The following is a 27,305-nucleotide window of genomic DNA, read 5'->3' as shown; positions in this document are numbered from 1 at the left end:
ATCTAAACTGCAGTGTAAAAATGAAGCAGCCAGTATTTACCCAGCACAGATATAATATAACCCACCCAACTCTAACTCTCTCTCCAAATGTTATATCTGTCCCCCCTGCAGTGCACATGGTTTTGCCCAACTGCTAACAAATTTGCTGATGCGATCAACTCTGAATTACCCCCTTAATCTGGCACTGTATGTATAGTGTGTAGGATGTCACATTGTATACCATATACTATGTATTGTACGATACCTTATCATAGATTTGTTTTACAAATGCCTTATGTGTTTTCCTTTTTGTATACCTTATGCAAATTAAAGTTTTTTTTTTTCTGTCTAAAAATAGGGCCTATGCCATTAGCATGGCAATGTTTCGTTATAGAGTTGCTTGCCCTGCTGTTCTTATTATGCTATAAACAAAACAAAGTCTGTAAAGACTGTAACTAATTTTTTGCTTTAATAGCTCACAAAATTTCTCTTTGTCACAGCCTGGGTTGCAGTTTAGGGAAGTGGGCCTGATGGAAATCCCTGTTGATGTCAGCAACTCACAATGTGGGCTGTGTCAGGTGATTATTGGAGACATTTCCAGGAACTTATTTCATGGCAGTCCTAAAACTTCTGCCATTGGATTGCTATCCCCTTTTGTACTTAATGTGAAGTGGTGGGTAAAACCCTAGACTGACCCCACAAATAGTCTGTTTGCCACAGAGAATACCACGTTTTTTAAGAATTTTGGGTTGACTCTAGCACCGTAATCTTCAAAAACACTGTCCAGGGAATGTCACATTTGCTGTCAGACCGTGAAGAAAGATTGTTGCAATAAACCTCTTCATGTCTCAACCAATTATGATAATACAATCATGTCTTAAGGGCCCTAAACAGCGGATTTGCCGCTGAGGTGCCCGGCAGCCGATACGGCCGAAGAATGACCTGGCGGCGTGGCAGGGGGGAGGGTGAACTTCACTCCCACCCGTCACCCGGCCCCATAGCCCTGCATGCAAATATGGACGAGATTGTCCATATTGGCACGCATGTATAAACAGCCCGGCACCAACAATGAACAAGCGCGGGGCCGCGCATCGTTCATCGTTGGTGCATACACACTGAAAGATAGGAATGATATCTCGTTCATTAATAAATGAGATAGTTCATATCTTTCAGTGTAATCGCTAAGTGTGTAGGGCCCATTAGAACAGATCAGTAGATCAGCCACCATACAGTGTGATAAAGCTAAATATTTATCTTATATAAAACCCTTTATGAGGTCTAAGAACACTGTACGCTATTTACGTATGGAGCACCGTAAGGGTACGCACGTTGCGTAACAATCGCTTAGCCGTGGTCGAGACGCTCAAGCGTCACGTTCGCTCACGGCCAAGAGATCACAGGCAGGCACGCTATTGGCTGCTGACTAACGTAATGGTTCGCTATAGCGTAGCGGCCGCTCGGGACCACGAGGAGATCACCAGCGGCGCAGACGCTCACAATGTTAAACCTTTATATCTAAACCATAAACAATGTAATATGCAGTAAAACCTTAGTGTAGAGATAGAGTGTAGATGCAACCTTGTGTAGCCTGATTATCTTAAAAGCTGTTCGAGCGTCACCGACGCTCTGAGAAATACTTAACACTATGAGAAATACACAGATACCTGGGCTTAGGGTCCAACGCCTTATATATATAATATGAATGTTATACTTGCAAAAGAATTAATACAATACAAGTCATACACTACAATATAACATAGACTAACTAACCAGATAACTACACAGGAAATACAATACAATACTATTACGTTTAAGAGAATACGAGAGAAGGAGGAGAGAGAGAGAGAGAGAGAGAGAGAGAGATATGGCTCCGAATAACAAGAAATACAATATGATTGCGGAGAAAAACTTACGCACAAAGGGGAACGATCGCATGCGCCTCTGGACATCCAGCTCCCGATTATCAGCAATGAGAACCGTTGAAGAGTGAGAGCTGGATGTGATCGGCTTGTCTATTTATGCCCCACACACAATACAATTCAATGGTCCCTACAATCTCATTGTTCATTGGACACAGGAATTCCTCCTCGCATTATAACAAAAGGTCATAGGTTGATTCATACAGGTGGGCTGTGACAATTTCCAACTGCTCAGGTGGGTGGGAAACTAGGTTTCCCGCCGCATGGATAAGTAAGTGCAAATAATAGTAAATGGACATAAACTTCTTATGTCCATAACTATTCGCACGAGCGATTAATTCGCTTCAAACCAACACCGGAATATTGCTAATTAAATACTCTTCCGATGGATACTAAACACCACTGTATTACTCCTGTCTGACCCTTCGTATCAAACAAAGAGGGATTTCTCCGTCCATGAACATTCTACATTAACCAAACTTTCAGATTCTATCAAAGGGACCATAATCTACAAAATACATTATATGGTGAAAATATGTAACGAAAGAGTCGCCCGCTAGACGCATACAATCTCTACCGTAAATGCGCATACCGTGCGCCTGCGGGTGCCCGCAACAGCGAGTATGCGCACGCGCGGGAGAGCACACGCATGCGCAGCAGGGACACATATGAGGTGCAAATATGGCAGTGTGCATCGTGATATTTTTCTGACTTTGACAGTCCACCCTTTGGCAGTCAACAATAACTGCCACTTCCTAAAACATTTCAAAACGAGAAAAATATATGTCAGGGGTTAATACATTTCCATGGTTGGGTAAGGGAGGAGAGAGGAGAAGGTGTGAAGAGGGTATGACCTAGTGAGATAGCAGAAGCATGTGTGTATGAATCCGTGTTTGGGGGTCATGTATCATCGTGCCGTACGTGTTTTAAATCAAGCTTCGAGGTATTGCGAAGTATACATTTGAATTCCTTCTTATCCCGTGGTACGGGTCTGTGGATGGGCTGTCAAACTTTACCGAGCTCTTTTCGGATTTTGGTTGCAACAAAATGGGGAGCACATTTTAGTTGATGATACATGAATGGGGAAATATGTGATTGCTGATATCTATGCCTGTATTCCCTATCGACTATGTGTGTAATTACCTGAAGGTTGTAGAGATGAAGAAAAGACATAATTACGGTAAATGCAGTGGTATTCTATGTCAGGTTAATGAACATTTGTCGGTTGAAGTCTTGTTCGGTGTCTGTTGAATGCTGTCTTCTTTGTGCTTTTGCCAAAAGGCGTGTGGGCAAAAAGCTTTGTCAATGTCCATAGGCTTACAAAAGTGTTGGGCTAGCGTAATTTTAAAATTTCTAGGGAAACTGGGGGTCTATGGCATTGTTCATCAAAATCTGTGTATAAGGTTGTCAAAACTTCTTCTTTAATCCATCAGTTGTCTGTATACCGGATCATCAAATTCCTCGTCAAAAGTGGGTCTTTTTACCTTGGAAAAAACAGAAAAACAGGTGAAAGAAACGGACCGTAGAAATCGCATTTTCATCACATCATTGTTTCTACATTTGGGTCATAAATCAAATCCATTGGAATTACAATTTCCTCACTCCTTAAACTCATTACCCTGGTACTACGTTTGCACTTCATTAAAGCCTGACCGCATCTAAATATCAAGCCAATCGTTATGACAACACCTAAGATACATAGGAGAAACTTCCCTACATCCATTATGACTCCTTGAGCCCATTCTCCTAAACCAGAGAACCAATTTCGCGGGTTCAACCATGACACCCAACCAGTCAGCTTATTACCTACAGCAGCAAGAGTGAGATTGTGTCTCCTGCGAAATTCCCACTTCAATTGGAGAATATCGTCCATCTTTTGGTCTATGACCTCGACCGGGTCCTCGGTACTATTCGTTATATATGTGCAGCATTTCACGCCGTACTGCGTTGCCAGTGTGACACAATGGCCCTCATTCCGAGTTGATCGGTCGCAAGGCGAATTTAGCAGAGTTACACACGCTAAGCCTACGCCTACTGGGAGTGTATCTTAGCTTCTTAAAATTGCGACCGATGTAATCGCAATATTGCGATTACAAACTACTTTGCAGTTTCTGAGTAACTTCAACCTTACTCTGCCTGTGCGATCAGTTCAGTGCTTGTCGTTCCTGGTTTGACGTCACAAACACACCCAGCGTTCGCTCAGACACTCCCCCGTTTCTCCAGCCACTCCTGCGTTTTTTCCGGAAACGGTAGCGTTTTCATCCACACGCCCATAAAACGCCGTGTTTCCGCCCAGTAACACCCATTTCCTGTCAATCACATTATGATCGCCGGAGCGATGAAAAAGCCGTGAGTAAAAATACTATCTTCATTGTTAAATTACTTGGCGCAGTCGCAGTGCGAATATTGCGCATGCGTACTAAGCGGATTTTCATTGCGATGCGATGAAAAATACCGAGCGAACGACTCGGAATGAGGGCCAATATCCGCCTGTCACTGCTGTGAGATAATTAAGAACCATTCTATGCTGGACCAGTTCTGTTTTATAAGCTTGAAGTTCTCTTCCAGTATACCTAAACGTGTCATCATACATTTCTGTGATATTGTCTAACAAATTTGCAAGCGCAGATATGTATTTATAATTCAACACTCCTCTGGCGGTGCGAGTGAAATCTAACGCGATTAGAAACTGAATCCCGGTGGATTCATGGATCATGTCAGAGGCCGGATGCTCTGTTCTTTCTATCAGGTGCCGTTTAACTACGTGCTCGTAATGGGTGTGAGTATAAGGAGCTTGGGCAACACGGTGTATATCTTTCATTTTGGCATGTGATACAGTCATTACTTCAGGCAGTACTTTTTCAATATAACACAATCCTTCAGAGTTTGGGGCAAGCCACTTATACGCCTTCCTCCCGCATATGAAATATGCATCATCGGGGAGAACATATGGGACGGAGTAGGACATAACCATATTACACATCTTCCATGTGAAATCTCCTAACCCTAATGCTCCCATCTGTTTAGTACACGTATCAGTTTGTACGATATGTGCGCAGTATCCTGGTGATACCTCTCCAACTCTCGTAATCCTACTTCCTAGGGTATACCTATACCGGAAAGATTTTTCTCTACTGGCTATGTGGCGTATAAGCTCTGTATCTGTAGGCATTCTATCTACTCTATATGAAAAGGTCATGGTTTGGTTGCTCCATGACACTTCCCAATTTCCCGGCTTTCGGGGATTGGAGATGTTAAAACATATTAGGGACCTATCCACATGATATTGGTGGAGCTTCAAACTAGGAGGACTGGAGATATTAAACCTCCTGTCCACCGGTCTCCCACCCTTTAGCTCAAGTACCTCCCCTATCGTTAAAGGAAATGGTACTAGTCCTGATTTGCTATGACCTTGAGGTACTTGAGAGCATACCCAACAATCTGTTTGATTTAACACACTACCCACTAAGGAGTGATAGTCACTCAAGGGGTGCCGGTCCATGTGGATATTAAAACTGGATTGGCATTTCTTGATGCACCCATCCTCAACCACATTGTCACAGAGCCTACAGATACAGTTTTCTTCAGCTAACAATCCTTCACAATTCCTTCTATGGTCTATGTTATCGGATCGTTTTCTGATACTCGCCTTTGCTTGTTGATTATGTTGTTCTCGGAAAACTACGCCTCCATCTCTGTCATCAGAACCCATTCCAGAACCTTTCTCGACCTCCATGGTACTCTCGCCGGAACAGACTGCTCTGGTCAACATCATGGTCAACAGGAAAATCCGGATCACAGTCTCTTGGGGCAAGTCCATCTTATAGGAGGAAACGGAGAAGAATGAGAAGGGGAAAAAAATAATTGAGGGAGAGGGGATGGGAAGTGGAGAAAAACAATAAAAGGGAACAGGGAATCGACAACTGCTTTTGATCTTGTGATTTTCAATGCTCAGGTGCCGCCTCAGTCCTCCCGGAACAGACACTCCAGTGATACAACTTCCTCTACCGTCTGTTCCTTATCACGGGACCTCTCTGGATCAGCAACCTTCTTACAATGGGACGAATGAACCCAAGTCTCTCTCTCGGCAACTTTCAATGCTGTAGTGCTAGTCAATAAGACTTGGTATGGTCCTTCCCATCTGTCAATAAGGCAACCTGAGCGTAGAAAATTCCGTATCATTACATAATCCCCAGGTTCAATGTCATGACAATTACTATCTGGTAAATCAGGAATCACCAACTTCAAATTATCATTTTGATTCCTTAGCTGTTTACTCATGTTAATCAAGTATTTTACAGTCACTTCATTGTTACACTTCAAATCATCCTGAGGGTTAATCATAACATGCGGTTGTCGACCAAACAAGATTTCAAAGGGAGACAGATTAAGAGGGGACCTGGGAGTGGTTCTGATGCTGTACAGTACAATGGGTAAAGCTTCTGGCCATGTCAATCCTGTCTCTGCCATAACTTTGCTCAGTTTATTTTTAATAGTGCTGTTCACTCTTTCCACCTTCGCACTCGCCTGTGGACGGTATGGAGTGTGCAGCTTGCTATCAATTCCCATCAACTTACACATTCCTTGAAAGACATCACCTGTAAAATGGGTACCCCTATCACTTTCGATAATTCTAGGGATACCATATCTACATACAAATTCCTGCACAATTTTCTTAGCAGTAAACATAGTGGTATTTGTGGCCGCAGGAAATGCTTCGACCCAATTTGAAAAAACATCTATACAAACAAGTACATATTTCAAATTTCGACAAGGGGGTAATTGAATGAAGTCAATCTGTATTACCTGGAAAGGGCCGCCTGCAGGTGGGATATGAGATGGTTCTGTTGGTATTGCCTTTCCGATATTCTTTCTCAAGCATGTAAGGCATGACATTGCTCTCTTACTTGCATGAGATGAGAATCCTGGGGCGCACCAATATGCTCTTACCAACTTGCACATTCCTTCCTTGCCCAGATGAGTCAGCCCGTGAGCTGCCTCAGCTAAACATGGGAGATATGCTCTGGGGGCCACCGGTTTACCATGTCCATCCGTCCAGAGTCCTGAGGACTCCTGGCCATATCCCTTTGCCTTCCAGACTGCCTTTTCCTGTGTGGAACACAAATTTTGCATTTCACACAACTTCTGTGTGTTGATGGTATTAAATACCATCAGTTGTGTGGTGTCTGTCTGTCTGGGGGTACCGGCTGCTAACTTAGCTGCTTCGTCTGCTCGGCTGTTACCAAGTGATACTGGGTCTTGGCTATATGTGTGTGCTTTACACTTGATAACAGCCACTCTGTCGGGTTCCTGTACCGCTGTTAGAAGCCTTTTGATGTGAGCTGCATGCGCTACCGGTGTACCAGCTGCCGTCATGAAATTTCTGAGGCGCCATAGGGCTCCGAAATCATGGACTACCCCGAATGCGTATCTAGAGTCGGTGTAGATATTGGCTGATTTGCCCTTAGCCAATTCACATGCTCTGGTTAGGGCGACCAGTTCAGCAACCTGGGCTGAGTGAGGTGGGCCTAGCGGTTCTGCTTCTATGGTGCCTTGGTCATCTACGACTGCGTATCCAGTACACAAGTTTCCCGAGTCTGACTGTCTGTGACAACTACCGTCCGTGTAGAAAGTTAGATCTACATCTTCCAGTGGGTTGTCACTGATGTCAGGCCTTGCGGTAAAATTTTGGGTCAAATATTCCATACAATCATGTGTGTCCTCCTTTGTATTAAATTCTCCTTCCCCACCACTCTCATCCTCCACCCTTTGTGCCTGGCCAGGCACACCTGGGAGATATGTTGCAGGATTTAATGCACTGCATCTCCTTATGGTGATGTTTACGGGGGCCATTAGTGCCAATTCCCATCTTGTAAACCGCGCTGATGAGACGTGCCTGGTTTGGGCAGAATTTAGCAAGGCTGACACTGCATGTGGTGTATGAATTGTGAGGTTGTGACCTAGCACTACATCTTCGCTTTTCGTTACTAGCAATGCTATCGCAGCAACGCTTCGCAAGCATGTGGGGAGGGATCGCGCTACCGTATCTAGCTGAGCGCTATAGTATGCTACTGGCCTGCTGGCATCACCGTGCTTTTGGGTTAGGACGCCTGCCGCGCAACCAGCACTTTCTGTTCCGTACAGCTCAAAGGGTTTCCCATAGTCTGGCATACCTAATGCTGGTGCCTGCGTTAGGCACTGTTTAAGTCTCTCAAATGCCATCTCGGACTCGTCTGTATGCGAAATCCGATCAGGTTTGTTTGAGGAGACCATCTCCTGCAAAGGTAACGCTAGAATGGAAAACCCTGGGATCCAGTTACGGCAATACCCACACATTCCTAAAAATGTTCTGATCTGTTGCTGGGTTTGTGGCAGAGTCATGTCTCTAATTGCTTGAATTCTATCAGCGGTCAGGTGTCTCAGTCCTTGTGTTAGACAGTGTCCCAAATATTTTACCTTAGTTTGGCATAATTGCAACTTGTCTTTGGAAACCTTGTGTCCTGTATCTGAAAGATGAAACAGGAGCTGTTTCGTATCCTTCAGGGATGCTTCCAATGAATCAGAACACAGTAGTAGATCATCCACGTACTGTATTAATACTGATCCACTCTCTGGTTGGAAAGACTGTAAACAATCATGCAAAGCCTGGGAAAATATACTTGGACTGTCTATGAAACCTTGTGGTAATCGAGTCCATGTGTATTGGACTCCTCTGTATGTGAATGCAAACAAGTATTGGCTGTCAGGGTGCAGAGGTACCGAAAAGAAAGCGGAGCAGAGGTCAATAACAGTGAAAAATTTCGCAGTGGGAGGGATTTGCATAAGGATGACAGCTGGATTTGGCACTACGGGGAACTGACTCTCAACTATTTTGTTAATCCCCCTTAGATCCTGCACTAGCCTGTAACCCCTCCCCCCACTCTTTTTAACAGGGAAGATGGGACTATTGGCAGTGCTGGACGTTCTTACCAGAATGCCCTGTTGTAGCAAGCGCTCTATTACGGGATACACTCCTAACTCCACTTCTGGCTTCAGAGGGTACTGTGGGATTTTTGGAGCTATCCTACCATCTTTTACTTGTACAACTACCGGAGCTACGTTTGCCATTAATCCAGTGTCCTGTCCATCTTTAGTCCAAAGTGACTCTGGTATCTGGGATGTCATTTCTTCTACTTGGGATGGAGTCCTATTTGTCATAATGGTATGTGACATTAATTTTGATGGGGAGTCTAACATGTCTCGCACTTCCTGAGCGTGATTCTCAGGTATGTCCAAGAATACACCTTCAGGAGTACAATAAATGACGCACCCCATTTTACACAATAAGTCTCTTCCCAGGAGATTAGTCGGTGCCGATGCAGCCAGCAAAAAGAAATGCTTGGTATGTAAAGGCCCTATTGTAATCTCGGCTGGTTTGCTAACAGGGTAGTGCTGGACTACTCCCGTTACTCCTATGGCTGGAATTGTCTTACCAGTGGTTCTCATGCCCACTGTCGAATTTATCACTGATTTGGCCGCCCCTGTATCTACAAGAAAGTTTAATGTTTTACCAGCTACATTTATTGCAATCTCGGGTTCACTTCCAAGATTTGCAATCAATTTTACTGGCTGGAGATTACAGGTATGGCCACACCCCTATTGGGTATGGTGACCTCCCTGAATCCCGCTGGCAGCAACTACTTGTGAGGGAGTTAGCTGGGAACTACCAGAGGCGTGCCAGTCTCTGTTCGGGGGGTATCTTTTTGTTTCCCCTGTATGTGGCTCATAACTCCGTCTCTGCGGACCTTGCTCCCAATGTCGTGTGTCGTGTCGTTGTCTAGGGGGTTGGTATGATCTTTGCGAATTTTTCGCTCTACAATCTCGTGCTATGTGTCCCTGTTTATGACAAAAATAACATGTTACCACATTTGACTTACCCACAGGGTTTGGTGATATAAACACAGGCTGTTTTGTGGTCAGGGCCTGTATACTTACTGACATTAACTTATCACCTTGTGACTCCCTGTGTCTGGTGATATTCCGGTCGTGATCAATAGCAGCCTCTCTCAAAGTAGCCACCGACAGACCTCGCCAACATGGTTGTGTGGTCTGTACCCTGGTCTTTAATGCCTCTTTTAAACCATCCATTAGCACAGATACTGCTACTTCTTGATGATTTGCATTGGTCCTAATGTCCTCTATGCCAGTGTACTTTGCCATTTCTAATAATGCCCGGTGAAAATAATCAGCAGCTGTTTCTGACTCTTTTTGTTTAATGGAAAAAATTCTATTCCATTTGGCTACAGCTGGGAAATACTCCTTTAACTGTAAATTTATTCTTTTTACATTGTCTTTGTTGTACACATCTGTAAGAGGTACATCCTGATCCAGTCCACAGTCAGCTAAAAATTGAGCTGCGTCGACATTGGAGGGTAAACAAGCCCTCAGCAATATCTGCCAATCTTTGTTATTGGGCTCTAAAGTGTTTCCTAGGTCTCTGATGTATTTTTGGCTAGCAACTAAGTCTTTTCTAGGATCAGGGAATTCAGACACTATGGTTCTTAATTCCATTCGGGAAAACGGGCTGTACATGGCAATGTTCCTAACAGGAGTGACTCCTGAAGTGTCCGTTTTCCCATTTGGCACTACTATTACCTTAACAGGATTAATTCTAACAACATCATTCTGTGTAGATTCTACAGCCTGTGGTGAAATGGTTTCAGCATAGTGTATGGTGCCGTACTTACCCGTTGATACGACCTCACCTGTCCCTCCGCTAGGGGGCTTTGTTACTAATCTTATGGGTTGGGCCGTGCCTACTGTCGTTTCTGATATAGTGGCTGCTAGAGAGAGCGCCGATATTGTTGCCGATTCTTCCTCTTGATCACACTCCTGGGGAAAGTTCAAAACAGGGTACAACTTGCACGGGTTAATACTTGCATGGGTTAACTTATTAACATTATCCTTAACATTTATACAGTTGCTAAGTGCCTGTTTGTTACCCCCTGATGCGTCATTCTCCGCAACCAATTTCTCTCCTGATATGTATGGTGGCGGTGGGGCCGTGGCTATCAGTTTCCTGATAGGGCCAGATCCCGCCGCCTGAGCCAATCCTCTCTGTATTTCACCCTCCTGTTGCCATAACTGCAAATAATCATAATGTTTGATTCGTCTCTTTGCTGATTTAATGAGACATATCCTTCTCCTTAAATTTTGCAACACTTCTGGGCTGAAGCTGCCTACTCTTGGGAATTTCTCCCCGTCATGTACAGTCATTTTCTCCCATTCATCACATAAAATTTCTGTGTGTCTTCCGTATTTTTCACACATTACATACCTTGCCGACCCGACTGGTCGGTTTACAGAATCAACCCGAACCGAGGTTGATCGCCCCCTTCCTGAACAACTGGCCCCCATAATTTGCAGGTGTTGCTTGCTCTACCTCTGACCTTTATATCAGGGTCTTCAGCGAACCCTTACAAAAAACCAAAATATTCAAAGATAGGTTGACGGTGAAGTTTACCGAGCACCTCACTCACTCGCCCACGCCGACCAATATGCCCACACACTGATATAGTGCTGGCGTACTCGACCCAGGGCCCCTATTAACCTTAGTTTACTGGAACATGCAGGTATGATCCGAAGAGCATTAACCCTTTCCAGTAAAGGTGGGGTTGTCGGATAGTTCTAGAGTGACCAGCGAACTTCCCTTTTTGAAAAAATAAAAAATTACACAAATCACGTTAGAATGTACAAATAGCGTTTGTGACCGGGTTTGTACACAAATGGTACTGGTCAGGTTACTAACTAATGCACACAATTACGTGTGGTACAATCGTTCAGTACATAAGCAACTAATCTTATGTACGGAGCGACCAGTGGAATCGACATTCGGCAGCTGCGAATTCCTTCAGCCTGAGCTTTATTGTCCTATATGGGTGTTGCACCAACCCTTCTTGGTGTTGTGCCTTGTCTCTATAGCGGACTTCTTTGTACCTAGACCTCCTGGTCTGTTATACGACCTCCTGGTCTGACCTCCTGGTCTGCTATACCTCCTGGTCCGCTACACTCTAATGCTCAAATTTTATGTTTAACCAGGGATGCCTCCCTAGCCACCGTGCATGTCACTTACACGTATGTACCTTCACGAGAACTCGATGATTTCTGTGGTTCAATCCCCAAAATTGTAAAAACAAACACTCACTCACCACATATACACTTTTGTTTCTATTTCTATTTCTGCGCAGAAATTTTCTTTAGACCAGATGTGTTGTAAATTTGGAGAAGGATCTGTTAATTTAAATTTCGAATACTAAAATAAACTTGCGCTATTTATCGCCTGTTGCGCTATTTATCGCCTGTTGCGCTATTTATCGCCTGTTGCGCTATTTATCGCGTTGCCACCTTTTCGCTTGTTAAAAATCAACACTATCGTGTGACTTGAGTTACGTGGGCGTACCCAGACGCTCCGTTGCGTAATTTACGCTGCGTGCGTCGGCTTTTGCGTACGCGAGTCTCAGCCCTTTGTTAGAGACACGTGTACACAAAACCAATGTCCACCGTAACACAATGTACCCGTTTATCAATGTAGATGATCCTCGATCCTCTACTGAACCCCACACCAATCTCTCCTTGTACCTTTAGGTAGAGCTGCGTGTGTGCCTTACACTTTATCCCTTAATATTACTTTTACACTTTAACTATGAAATAGCGACAAATCTCTCTTAGCACGTTTTATCAATTATAAAATGGCAAACAGGAGAGTGATATATGAAAATACACGAAAAAGAAATGCAGATATGCGTGTGTGCGTACGCAAGATAGAAATAAACAGTTTTAAAAGACACTAGCGTGTTGTTCTTACCTCCGGTTCCGGATTCCCTCAGCACCCTTTACTAAGCGAAGCAGACGCTTATCCCATCAGCACTGCGAAGAATATGATCTCCCGCCCTTTGCTGATGGATAATGTCTGCTGAAATTACCTAGCAGAGATATGTGAAGGACAGGACGAGCCGCCAATTGATAAAGCTAAATATTTATCTTATATAAAACCCTTTATGAGGTCTAAGAACACTGTACGCTATTTACGTATGGAGCACCGTAAGGGTACGCACGTTGCGTAACAATCGCTTAGCCGTGGTCGAGACGCTCAAGCGTCACGTTCGCTCACGGCCAAGAGATCACAGGCAGGCACGCTATTGGCTGCTGACTAACGTAATGGTTCGCTATAGCGTAGCGGCCGCTCGGGACCACGAGGAGATCACCAGCGGCGCAGACGCTCACAATGTTAAACCTTTATATCTAAACCATAAACAATGTAATATGCAGTAAAACCTTAGTGTAGAGATAGAGTGTAGATGCAACCTTGTGTAGCCTGATTATCTTAAAAGCTGTTCGAGCGTCACCGACGCTCTGAGAAATACTTAACACTATGAGAAATACACAGATACCTGGGCTTAGGGTCCAACGCCTTATATATATAATATGAATGTTATACTTGCAAAAGAATTAATACAATACAAGTCATACACTACAATATAACATAGACCAACTAACCAGATAACTACACAGGAAATACAATACAATACTATTACGTTTAAGAGAATACGAGAGAAGGAGGAGAGAGAGAGAGAGAGAGAGAGAGAGAGAGAGAGAGAGAGATATGGCTCAGAATAACAAGAAATACAATATGATTGCGGAGAAAAACTTACGCACAAAGGGGAACGATCGCATGCGCCTCTGGACATCCAGCTCCCGATTATCAGCAATGAGAACCGTTGAAGAGTGAGAGCTGGATGTGATCGGCTTGTCTATTTATGCCCCACACACAATACAATTCAATGGTCCCTACAATCTCATTGTTCATTGGACACAGGAATTCCTCCTCGCATTATAACAAAAGGTCATAGGTTGATTCATACAGGTGGGCTGTGACAATTTCCAACTGCTCAGGTGGGTGGGAAACTAGGTTTCCCGCCGCATGGATAAGTAAGTGCAAATAATAGTAAATGGACATAAACTTCTGTATTACTCCTGTCTGACCCTTCGTATCAAACAAAGAGGGATTTCTCCGTCCATGAACATTCTACATTAACCAAACTTTCAGATTCTATCAAAGGGACCATAATCTACAAAATACATTATATGGTGAAAATATGTAACGAAAGAGTCACCCGCTAGACGCATACAATCTCTACCGTAAATGCGCATACCGTGCGCCTGCGGGTGCCCGCAACAGCGAGTATGCGCACGCACGAGAGAGCGCACGCATGCGCAGCAGGGACACATATGAGGTGCAAATATGGCAGTGTGCATCGTGATATTTTTCTGACTTTGACAAGTGTCACGTTGCTTTTAAGATAGAAAAATATGTGGATTGAGAAAATTAGCCTATGTATAATAAAACAAGAATAGCAGCATGGGGTAAAAAAACTCAAAGAAACAGCAATAAGGTCAGACACAGGCTATTTGTTTCTGTCTGCAGTAAACCTAAATCATTGGTGTTTTTTTAAATAAATCTATACTAATGGGTTATATGAGATTTGCAGTACAGGCTGATTGATAGAATGTCACACTAGAATAGTCTTTTTATTGTACAGTGTTCAAACAAAAGGTTTGTGTATTGTATGGAGGGTTGGGTACGGAATCCTGACAGTCAAAATCCCGACCGTCAGAATAACAGCAACAAGATCCCAGTGGTTAAAATGGCGGCAATCTATTCTCCGGCTAACACTAACCCACCAGTCCCGCAGTCTAACCCTAACTGTCCCATCCTCCCCCGTGCAGCCTAACCCTCCTCTCCTGCAGCCTAACCCTAACCCTCATACTTACTATTTAAAGTTGTCTACATTTTCTGTTATCTGGATCCCGCCACTCAGAGCCGTCTTAACAGCAGTGTAGGCCCCTGGGCACAGCAATGCACTGGGGCCCCTATCCACACATCAGTGGTAGTGGTAGTGGTGCTATCAGCGGAAGCTTTGATGTCCCTCCGGGGGTAGGGGGGGTTCTATCTTTCGCTCAGCATGTAGGACCTGGGGAAATAATTTCTGCTAATTACGCCTTTACTGCACAGATGGGGAGGGAAGGAGAACACTAAACTATAGAAGGGGACATTGTGCTGAATGAAGAGGCCCTGGTACATGACTTCCAGGGTGGTAGGGGATGTTTAATACACAGAGGAGGGGTGGATAGTGGAGTGGGCTTAATATTCATAATTTTCCGAGGGTCAGGGCAGCTTGCTTTACCGCAGATATCTTCAGTTCCTGGAAATATATTTCTTAGATTTAATTGGATTAAAAAAACTAGAGCATCCCACCTTTCAGGAGGTACTGGGGACTTGGGGATCAGACTTCAGGAGCCAGAGCAATATAAAATGGCATATTAGGCGTGTGGAGCTGGAGCAGGGACCAGCTGCTGGAAGGCTGATATCTCTGGTTCTGGGCATAGTAGAGACAAGCTGCCAGTGTCCACTGAAAGGGGAGAGTCGCAGCTTTAGGAGTATACCCTCAGAAAAGTGCTAAGTCAGACAGAACCCGAGATATCTGTCTGGGAAGAACAATTAACAGGCTTGGATGGGGACCACTGCTTTGAAGTCGGATATCTCCGGTTCCCCAGGGCCGATTTTCAAAAATATGATAGCCCTGGAAAGAGGGGACCCTCAGCTATCAGCCTAGGACCCTTATACTCCTGGGGCCCTTGGGCAAGAGCCCATTGAGTCCATACGAAAAGACGGCCCTGCCGCCACTGGTATTCAGGGATTGTGACCATCGGTGTGCCGACTACATCCCTGTATGGAGATCACTATAAATGCTCTCTATATATAATTCACTAGAATCACCTCTAGTTCTGGAATGTGTTGTATTTTGAGTCTATCTCTTTGGCATAGGGCTTTTTCATATATGTATCGGCTATGTAAATCATCCACATATGTTCAATTTATAACTTCAGCGCTTTTGTCACAGCCATATTACCTTTGCGGCAAACCACAAGAAAAGCCTGTGTGCCTTTTGTGTGTGTTTGCCCCATGCCACAACTAAGATGATAAGCAGGACTTTAGCCGGGAGCGCCTTATGCCACACTCTTTCAGGCCACGCCATTTTAAATAAAAACACATATTAGGTAACAAAATGTTTCCCAGCTGTTTGTTTAATGATATCATGTTTCATTCAGAATCCTATTGCAATTGCCTCAAAAGTGATTTTCTAAGAGACATTTTTCTTGTGTTATGTAATCATCAGTATGAAGTTCATTCCTACAATATCTGACCAGCGTATAGGGTTTTAATGCTCCAAGGTCATTCCCAGGCTCCCACAATCCAACACACACCGCAGCCTTTCTGAAGTGAAAGTAATAGGCGAGCAGTGACAGTGAATGCTTCACTTGACTGACAATGCAGGATAGTGGTGGGCTGTGTGCTACATGTGGTTCTGCAGGAAATCTGTATAGCCAGAAAGTGTCTAGTAGGTAATGCTGGGATTTGTGCTTCCACAACAGCTGGAAAACCACAGTTCGCTTACCTTCCGCCTAGAATCTTAAAGCACCACCTGAAAGCTAGGTCAACACTACAAGGTCACATAATACTGGCAGTGAAAACTGAAACAGGCTGTTCCTTTCACACTCCATGTTAACCCTCTGAGTGACTACCTGACAAGTTTCTCACTAAGCATTAACATTCTTTCTCAGTCTTTTTAGCAGTGTACACTCAACACAGCATTTCCAACCGACGGCAAGTTACTATAAAGTGCTGCAGCTTCTCAGGTTTGGCAGATCATGGAATATACTCGGTAATCATTCACTATAATGTCACAAAACGCAAATATTGTATGTGTCCAGAAAGACATTGACCAGTGTAATGGCCAATTTTGGCTTTATTCCACACACAATATTCATACTACAATATTTACATCCAATACAAAAATACACAGTTGTCAATACAAAGGTTTCCTAATTATTTGCACTACTACAAACAGGTTTTACACAACACTTTCATTTTAATAGTATTTCTCTGACGTCCTAGTGGATGCTGGGGACTCCGTAAGGACCATGGGGAATAGCGGGGGGAATAGCGGCTCCGCAGGAGACTGGGCACAAAAGTAAAGCTTTAGAACTACCTGGTGTGCACTGGCTCCTCCCCCCATGACCCTCCTCCAAGCCTCAGTTAGATTTTTGTGCCCGAACGAGAAGGGTGCACACTAGGTGGCTCTCCTGAGCTGCTTAGTGAAAAGTTTAGTTTTAGGTTTTTTAGGTTCAGTGAGACCTGCTGGCAACAGGCTCACTGCATCGAGGGACTAAGGGGAGAAGAAGCGAACTCACCTGCGTGCAGAGTGGATTGGGCTTCTTAGGCTACTGGACATTAGCTCCAGAGGGACCGATCACAGGCCCAGCCATGGATAGGTCCCAGAGCCGCGCCGCCGGCCCCCTTACAGAGCCAGAAGACAGAAGAGGTCCGGAAAATCGGCGGCAGAAGACGTCCTGTCTTCAACAAGGTAGCGCACAGCACTGCAGCTGTGCGCCATTGCTCTCAGCACACTTCACACTCCGGTCACTGAGGGTGCAGGGCGCTGGGGGGGGGGCGCCCTGAGACGCAATAAAAACACCTTGGATGGCAAAAAATGCATCACATACAGCTCCTGGGCTATATGGATGAATTTAACCCCTGCCAGAATACACAGAAAAACGGGAGATAAGGCCGCCGAGAAGGGGGCGGAGCCTATCTCCTCAGCACACTGGCGCCATTTTCCCTCACAGCTCCGTTGGAAGGAAGCTCCCTGGCTCTCCCCTGCAGTCACTACACTACAGAAAGGGTTAAAAAAGAGAGGGGGGCACTAATTACGCGCAGTATTAAAAATACAGCAGCTATAAGGGGAAAAACACTTATATAAGGTTATCCCTGTATATATATAGCGCTCTGGTGTGTGCTGGCAAACTCTCCCTCTGTCTCCCCAAAGGGCTAGTGGAGTCTTGTCCTCTATCAGAGCATTCCCTGTGTGTGTGCTGTGTGTCGGTACGTTTGTGTCGACATGTATGAGGAGAAAAATGATGTGGAGACGGAGCAGGTTGCCTGTAATAGTGATGTCACCCCCTAGGGGGTCGACACCTGAGTGGATGAACTGTTGGAAGGAATTACGTGACAGTGTCAGCTCTGTATAAAAGACAGTGGTTGACATGAGACAGCCGGCTACTCAGCTTGTGCCTGTCCAGACGTCTCATAGGCCGTCAGGGGCTCTAAAGCGCCCGTTACCTCAGATGGCAGATATAGACGCCGACACGGATACTGACTCCAGTGTCGACGGTGAAGAGACAAATGTGACTTCCAGTAGGGCCACACGTTACATGATTGAGGCAATGAAAAATGTTTTACACATTTCTGATAATACGAGTACCACCAAAAAGGGGTATTATGTTCGGTGAGGAAAAACTACCTGTAGTTTTCCTGAATCTGAGAAATTAAATGAGGTGTGTGATGATGCGTGGGTTTCCCCCGATAACAACTGATAATTTCTAAAATGTTATTGGCATTATATCCTTTCCCGCCAGAGGTTAGGGTGCGTTGGGAAACACCCCCTAGGGTGGATAAAGCGCTCACACGCTTGTAAGAACAAGGGCTCTACCCTCTCTTGAGATGGCCGCCCTTAAGGATCCTGCTGATAGAAAGCAGGAGGGTATCCTAAAATGTATTTACACACATACTGGTGTTATACTGCGACCAGCAATCGCCTCAGCCTGGATGTGCAGTGCTGGGTTGGCGTGGTCGGATTCCCTGACTGAAAATATTGATACCCTAGATAGGGACAGTATATTATTGCCTATAGAGCATTTAAAAGATGCATTTCTATATATGCGTGATGCACAGCGGAATATTTGCCGACTGGCATCAAGTCTAAGTGCGTTGTCCATTTCTGCCAGTAGAGGGTTATGGACACGACAGTGGTCAGGTGATGCGGATTCCAAACGGCATTTGGAAGTATTGCCTTATTAAGGGGAGGAGTTATTTGGGGCCGGTCTTTCAGACCTGGTGGCCACGGCAACAGCTGGGAAATCCACGTTTGTACCCCAGGTCGCCTCTCAACATAAGAAGACGCCGTATTATCAGGCGCAGTCTTTTCGTGGGCAAGCGGGCAAAAGGTTCCTCATTTCTGCCCCGTGACAGAGGGAGAGGAAAAAGGCTGCAGAAATCAGCCAGTTCCCAGGAATAGAAGCCCTCTCCCGCCTCTGCCAAGCCCTCAGTATGACGCTGGGGCTTTACAAGCAGAATCAGGCACGGTGGGGGCCCGTCTCAATGAATTTCAGCGCGCAGTGGGCTCACTCGCAAGTAGACCCCTGGATCCTTCAGGTGATATCTCAGGGGTACAAATTGGAATTCGAGACGTCTCCCCCTCGCCGTTTCCTAAAGTCGGCTTTACCGATGTCTCCTTCTGACAGGGAGGCAGTTTTGGAAGCCATTCACAAGCTGTATTCCCAGCAGGTGATAATCAAGGTACCCCTCCTGCAACAGGGAACGGGGTATTATTCCACACTGTTGTGGTACCGAAGCCGGACGGCTCGGTGAGACCGATTCTAAATCTAAAATCTTGAGCACTTACATACGGAGGTTCAAATTCAAGATTGAGTCACTCAGAGCAGTGATTGCGAACCTGGAAGAAGGGGACTACATGATGTCTCGGGACATCAAGGATGCTTACCTTCATGTCCCAATTTACCCTTCTCACCAAGGGTACCTCAGGTTTATGGTACAGAACTGTCACTATCAGTTTCAGACGCTGCCGTATGGATGGTCCACGGCACCCCGGGTCTTTACCAAGGTAATGGCCGAAATGATGATACTCCTTCGAAGGAAGGGAATTTTAGTTATCCCTTACTTGGACGATTCCCTGATAAGGGTAAGATCCAGGGAACAGTTGGAGGTCGGTGTAGCACTATCTCAGGTAGTGTTGCGGCAGCACGATTGGATTCTCAATATTCCAAAATCGCAGCTGATTCCGACGACTCGTCGTCTGTTCCTAGGGATGATCCTGGACACAGTCCAGAAAAAGGTGTTTCTCCCGGAGGAGAAAGTCAGGGAGTTATCCGAGCTAGTCGGGAACCTCCTATAACCGAGCCAAGTCTCAGTACATCAATGAAAGGGTTCTGGGAAAAATGGTGGCTTCCTACGAAGCAATCCCATTCGGCAGATTCCACGCAAGAACTTTCCAGTGGGACCTGCTGGACAAATGGTCCGGGTCGCATCTTCAGATGCATCAGCGGATAACCCTGTCACCAAGCACAAGGGTGTCTCTCCTGTGTGGTTGCAGAGTGCTCATCTTCTAGAGGGCCGCAGATTCGACATTCAGGACTGGGTCCTGGTGACCACGGATGCCAGCCTGCGAGGCTGGGGAGCAGTCACACAGGGATGGAATTTCCAGAGCTTATGGTCAAGCCTGGAGACATCACTTCACATAAATATCCTGAAGCTAAGGGCCATTTACAATGCTCTAAGCTCAGCAAGACCTCTGCTTCAAGGTCACCCGGAGTTAATCCATTCGGACAACATCACGGCAGTCACCCACGTAAACAGACAGGGTGACACAAGAAGCAGGAGGGCAATGGCAGAAGCTGCAAGGATTCTTCGCTGGGCGGAAAATCATGTGATAGCACTGTCAGCAAGTGGGGACTTCACCCAGAAGTCTTCCACATGTTTATAAAACTCGACAAGTATTGCGCCGGGTCAAGGGACCCTCCGGCAATAGCTGTAGACGCTCTGGTAACACAGTGGGTGTACCAGTCAGTGTATGTGTTCCCTCCTCTGCCTCTCATACCCAAGGTACTGAGAATTATAAGATGGAGAGGAGTAAGCACTATATTCGGGCTCCGGATTGGCCAAGAAGGACTTGGTAACCGGAACTTCAAGAGATGCTCACGGAGGATCCGTGGCCTCTACCTCTAAGAAGGGACCTGCTCCAGCAAGGACCCTGTCTGTTCCAAGACTTACCGCGACTGCGTTTGACGGCATGGCGGTTGAACGCCGGATCCTGAAGGAAAAAGGCATTCCGGATGAAGTCATTCCTATCCTGATCAAAGCCAGGAAAGATATAACCGCAAAACATTATCACCGCATTTGGCGAAAATATGTTGCGTGGTGCGAGGCCAGTAAGGCCCCGACGGAGTAATTTTCAACTAGGTCGATTCCTACATTTCCGGAAAACAGGAGTGTCTATGGGCCTGAAATGGGGGTCCATTAAGGTTCAAATTTCGGCCCTGTCAATTTTCTTCCAGAAAGAACTAGCTTCAGTCCCTGAAGTTCAGACGTTTGTGAAAGGGGTACTGTATATACAGCCTCCTTTTGTGCCTCCAGTGGCACCTTGGGATCTAAATGTAGTTTTTGGGTTCCAAAAGTCACATTGGTTTGAACCACTTAAATATGTGGAGTTAAAATATCTCACATGAAAAGTGGTCATGCTGTTGGCCCTGGCCTGGGCCAGGTGAGTGTCAGAATTGGCGGCTTTATCCTGTAAAAGCCCTCATCTGATTTTCCATTCGGACAGGGCGGAATTGAGGACTTGTCCTCAGTTTCTCCCTAAGGTGGTTTTCAGCGTTTCACCTGAATCAACCTATTGTGGTGCCTGCGGCTACTAGGGACTTGGAGGACTCCAGGTTGCTAGACGTTGTCAGGGCCCTGGAAACATAGGTTTCCAGGACGGCTGGAGTCAGAAAATCTGACTCGTTGTTTATTCTATATGCACCCAACAAGCTGGGTGCTCCTGCTTCTAAGCAGACTATTGCTCGTTGGATTTGTAGTACAATTCAGCTTGCACATTCTGTGGCAGGCCTGCCACAGACAACATCTGTAAAAGCCCATTCCACAAGGAAGGTGGGCTCATCTTGGGCGGCTGCCCGAGGGGTCTCGGCTTTACAACTTTGCCGAGCAGCTACTTGGTCAGGAGCAAATACGTTTGTAAAATTCTACAAATTTGATACCCTGGCTGAGGAGGACCTGGAGTTCTCTCATTTGGTGCTGCAGAGTCATCCGCACTCTCCCGCCCGTTTGGGAGCTTTGGTATAATCCCCATGGTCCTTACGGAGTCCCCAGCATCCACTAGGACGTCAGAGAAAATAAGAATTTACTTACCGATAATTCTATTTCTCGTAGTCCGTAGTGGATGCTGGGCGCCCATCCCAAGTGCGGATTGTCTGCAATACTGGTACATAGTTATTGTTACCAAAAAAATTGGGTTATTGCTGTAGTGAGCCATCTTTTCTAGAGGCTCCTCTGTTATCATGCTGTTAACTGGGTTTAGATCACAAGTTATATGGTGTGATTGGTGTGGCTGGTATGAGTCTTACCCGGGATTCAAAATCCTTCCTTATTGTGTACGCTCGTCCGGGCACAGTATCCTAACTGAGGCTTGGAGGAGGGTCATGGGGGGAGGAGCCAGTGCACACCAGGTAGTTCTAAAGCTTTACTTTTGTGCCCAGTCTCCTGCGGAGCCGCTATTCCCCCCGCTATTCCCCATGGTCCTTACGGAGTCCCCAGCATCCACTACGGACTACGAGAAATAGAATTATCGGTAAGTAAATTCTTATTTTTTTTTATTAAATACAGTATATAGCTGTGATTTTTTTTTTTTTTTTTTACATATCTACACCCCACACCTGGCGCATGTAATTAATCACCACCAGTTTAATATATATATATATATATATATATATATAATTGTATATAATATATATATAATTGTATACCACCTACCCGTGTTTTTTTTTCTTTCTTTCTTCTTGATACATACTACTATAGTAGCTTACTGTAGCAGTCTGTGGTGCTGCTGAGCTGACAGTGTCCAGCAGGTCCGTCATCAGTCATTACATAATAAATATATATACCTGTCCGGCTGCAGTACTAGTGATATTATATATATATATATTAATTTCATCTCATTATCATCCAGTCTATATTAGCAGCAGACACAGTACGGTAGTCCACGGCTGTAGCTACCTCTGTGTCGGCAGTCGCTGGTCCATCCATAATTGTATACCACCTACCCGTGTTTTTTTTTTTTTTCTTCTTCTTGATACATACTACTATAGTAGCTTACTGTAGCAGTCTGCGGTGCTGCTGAGCTGACAGTGTCCAGCAGGTCCGTCATCAGTCATTACATAATAAATATATATACCTGTCCGGCTGCAGTACTAGTGATATTATATATATATATATTAATTTCATCTCATTATCATCCAGTCTATATTAGCAGCAGACACTGTACGGTAGTCCACGGCTGTAGCTACCTCTGTGTCGGCAGTCGCTGGTCCATCCATAATTGTATACCACCTACCCGTGTTTTTTTCTTTTCTTTCTTCTTGATACATACTACTATAGTAGCTTACTGTAGCAGTCTGTGGTGCTGCTGAGCTGACAGTGTCCAGCAGGTCCGTCATCAGTCATTACATAATAAATATATATACCTGTCCGGCTGCAGTACTAGTGATATTATATATATATATATATATATTAATTTCATCTCATTATCATCTAGTCTATATTAGCAGCAGACACAGTACGGTAGTCCACGGCTGTAGCTACCTCTGTGTCGGCAGTCGCTGGTCCATCCATAATTGTATACCACCTACCCGTGTTTTTATTTTTTCTTTCTTCTTGATACATACTACTATAGTAGCTTACTGTAGCAGTCTGCGGTGCTGCTGAGCTGACAGTGTCCAGCAGGTCCGTCATCAGTCATTACATAATAAATATATATACCTGTCCGGCTGCAGTACTAGTGATATTATATATATATATATATATATATATATATATTAATTTCATCTCATTATCATCCAGTCTATATTAGCAGCAGACACAGTACGGTAGTCCACGGCTGTAGCTACCTCTGTGTCGGCAGTCGCTGGTCCATCCATAATTGTATACCACCTACCCGTGTTTTTTTTTTTTGCGTCATGTGCTGTTTGGGGAGTGTTTTTTGGAAGGGCCATCCTGCGTGACACTGCAGTGCCACTCCTAGATGGGCCAGGTGTTTGTGTCGGCCACTAGGGTCGCTTATCCTACTCACACAGCTACCTCATTGCGCCTCTTTTTTTCTTTGCGTCATGTGCTGTTTGGGGAGTGTTTTTTGGAAGGGCCATCCTGCGTGACACTGCAGTGCCACTCCTAGATGGGCCAGGTGTTTGTGTCGGCCACTAGGGTCGCTTAGCTTACTCACACAGCTACCTCATTGCGCCTCTTTTTTTCTTTGCGTCATGTGCTGTTTGGGGAGTGTTTTTTGGAAGGGCCATCCTGCGTGACACTGCAGTGCCACTCCTAGATGGGCCAGGTGTTTGTGTCGGCCACTAGGGTCGCTTAGCTTAGTCATCCAGCGACCTCGGTGCAAATTTTAGGACTAAAAATAATATTGTGAGGTGTGAGGTGTTCAGAATAGACTGAAAATGAGTGGAAATTATGGTTTTTGAGGTTAATAATACTTTGGGATCAAAATGACCCCCAAATTCTATGATTTAAGCTGTTTTTTAGTGTTTTTTGAAAAAAAACACCCGAATCCAAAACACACCCGAATCCGACAAAAAAAATTCGGTGAGGTTTTGCCAAAACGCGGTCGAACCCAAAACACGGCCGCGGAACCGAACCCAAAACCAAAACACAAAACCCGAAAAATTTCAAGTGCACATCTCTACTTCTAACACTGCTCAGCTAAACTTCACATTCTAACACTTTACTGCTGTCCTCTTCTTTTCTTTTACATTCAGCAGCCTCTTTCATTTGCTTAACACTGATCTTTCACTCCTATCCTTTCTTCTTTGTGATGCCCTGGAGTGGTTTGGCTGGGGTGGTCTGGGGGTGCTCTGCGTCCCGGAGGTGAACCCCTATAGTGTTAGGGACCTGTCCGATGAGGTCACCGTGAAGCAGGTGGGCAGGCTCATATACTGGCCAATATATGCCAAGAACCTCAAATATTATATTATGGTTATAATAATTTTAATGGTGTATGGTGCACCTGCACCCTTTGTTCCTATGTTGTAGTATTACAGTACTTAGTCCCAAGCAAGGTAGCACATCCCATTATAATAAGCTAGGGTGTGCAGTCCAGGCCCCGTTTTCAAATCACCCGTTCGCACCGCAAGCTACCCTGGTCCTTCCTAAGTAGGACCTGGTAGCTAACATGGCTGTTACTGGGTAATCCTTTTGGCTAAGATCAAGTGTAGTACCTGCCCGAGGGAATCACTTGGTGGAGTACCTGTTCTTACACTAGGAGCGTGAGAAGTTCCTAGATGTGGAATGGAGAAACACCTTGTGGAGTACCATGCCGGGGTGTGGCGAGGCCTCTGGTCGAGAGCAGAGAAAAACCGGGCTTAGTATCCATTGCCTTCTTGGGGGTTGAAATAGGACCCCCTAACGTGGAACGGGAACGGCCTGGTCTAGTATCTACTCTCGTACTGGGGGGGTTGACCCTGGCACAGAGTGGGTATAAAGCTTGGTCTGGCTGAGAGGTCGGGAGCAACTAGAAGCTCGAGGTGATATGTGTTCCTGGTGCTGGAAGAGCCAGGGGTGCCTGAACCTGCACTGGTGATGTCTGCCCACCTTTGCACAAGTATGGCACTTAGCACTCTCACTTCCCCTACTTCTCTTGCACCTTTGTCCTTTGCCCTGGCCTTCTGGTTAGGGCAAGGATAATTTTTTATACTCCACCCCCCCCCCCCCCCCCCCCCCGGCCATCTGGCTAGGGCTTATTTATTTATTTATTTATGCATGTGTTTTGCACTTGCACAACACTAGCACTTATTTATGTTTTGTAGTGTGTCACTGTCACGGTTTTTGTTTGGGGTTTAGGTGAGGCCCTTACGGGCCACCCTCTCCCCTAGTTGCCGAGGCCCTCTCCTTTTGGGGAGGGCCACAGGCTGTTTCCGATCCCCAGGGGGAAGCTTCGGCCAACCTTGGGGATATACGAGGGCCCCTCTGCGCTTCGGCAAGGGGGGCCCACAGTCCCTTTTTCCCCTCAGTAGGCCTTTTGGCTCGGAGGGGTAGGGGAGTAACGGGGCCCTTCTTTCAGAGAGGGTCCAAGAACCTATGCCCCCAGCACGTTTGGTCACAGACACTGGGTGAAGAAGCCACGCTCCTCGGGCTTCAAGTAAAAGAAAAGAACAATCTGTTCTTATAAAAAAAAAAAAAGGCTGTTACTGGGTAATTGGACCGAAGTTATTTTGCAGAGACCCTTTTACATGGAACTGCGACCTGGTAATAACCCCGATTCTGCGTGTATACCGGTCACCAAGGCTTCTCAAATGTGTATGTTTTGTCATATTAGCCATGGCAATCATCAGTATCTTTCAGTCCATATATATTATTAATTATTGCTTTCTGCAATCAGCAATACATTTTATCAAGTTCAACTATACGTGGAAAAAGTAAAGAAGATATAGGAATGTGTTTGCAATGGGCTTAGATGAAAAACAAACAAAAAAACCCTGAACAACTAAACAATTGAATAATGTCTGTCGGGCGCCAATTACGTATGAGGGCGCACAAATACAGTTTAATTTTCCTCTGAATTTGTTAATATTTACTAAGAATTTAGGATTAGGCATTTGTCACAAAAGAATATGTAGAACGTAGTAGAACAAGATGCATATTCTAAAAAAAAGTGGCATGGGGCGGTGTGTCGAATGGGGCTCTCTGGTGCAGTTTGCGGTTAGATGTACGTGGACACATCTGTATAACAGCACAATATATGTAAATATTTGAAGTCTAAAATTGGAAAAAGAGAGAAATATTAGGATAATTGGTCCACTAGTATTTGGTAATGGGGAAGCTGTGAAAATATTATAAATTCCAGGAAAGAGTAAAGTCCGGTAATGTAAGCCAGATCCCCACTGCCTTACACACAAAGCGTATATTCCTGTATACTGTAGGGACCGTTTTTGCCTGCTAGCCACCACCAGGAATACCCGTCACTTTTCTAAAACATATCTGATACCATCTGACCCGATCCCAGCAGCAGGCACTGTATTGGTTTTCAGAAATGTTTGCGCATGTGCAGTTGCCAAACATCAGTCAGCTCATCTGTATATCAGACAGCATGCTACTCAGAATCAGACCCTCTCCTCAAATTTCCAGTAGTTTAATAGCTTCAAATACAGCAATTGGTTTCTATATCTAAAGGAAAAACATTCCTTTATCATTATTTATTTTGAAAATGTTCTACACAAAGTCATCTATCAGCAATTTATTGTAAGTGTGTTGTATAAGAATGTCACAACATGTTCTCACCATGGTCAGATCATACAGTGACTACACTGGAGACGGTTGTTTGTACTCCCATGTTCTGGTGATGTTCTTAGTTGTCAAACAGGGACCTCTAGACTGTCTTTGGTTTTATAGATATCTAGCAAATACTGTGGAGGAGGACTATTTTCAACTCAAGTACGAACTCTTTCTGTGAGGGCAGT

This window comes from Pseudophryne corroboree, chromosome 8, assembly GCF_028390025.1.
Source record: "Pseudophryne corroboree isolate aPseCor3 chromosome 8, aPseCor3.hap2, whole genome shotgun sequence".
Lineage (NCBI taxonomy): Eukaryota > Metazoa > Chordata > Amphibia > Anura > Myobatrachidae > Pseudophryne > Pseudophryne corroboree.
The sequence above is the reverse complement of the archived record's forward strand: the minus strand, read 5'-3'. Positions refer to the sequence as shown.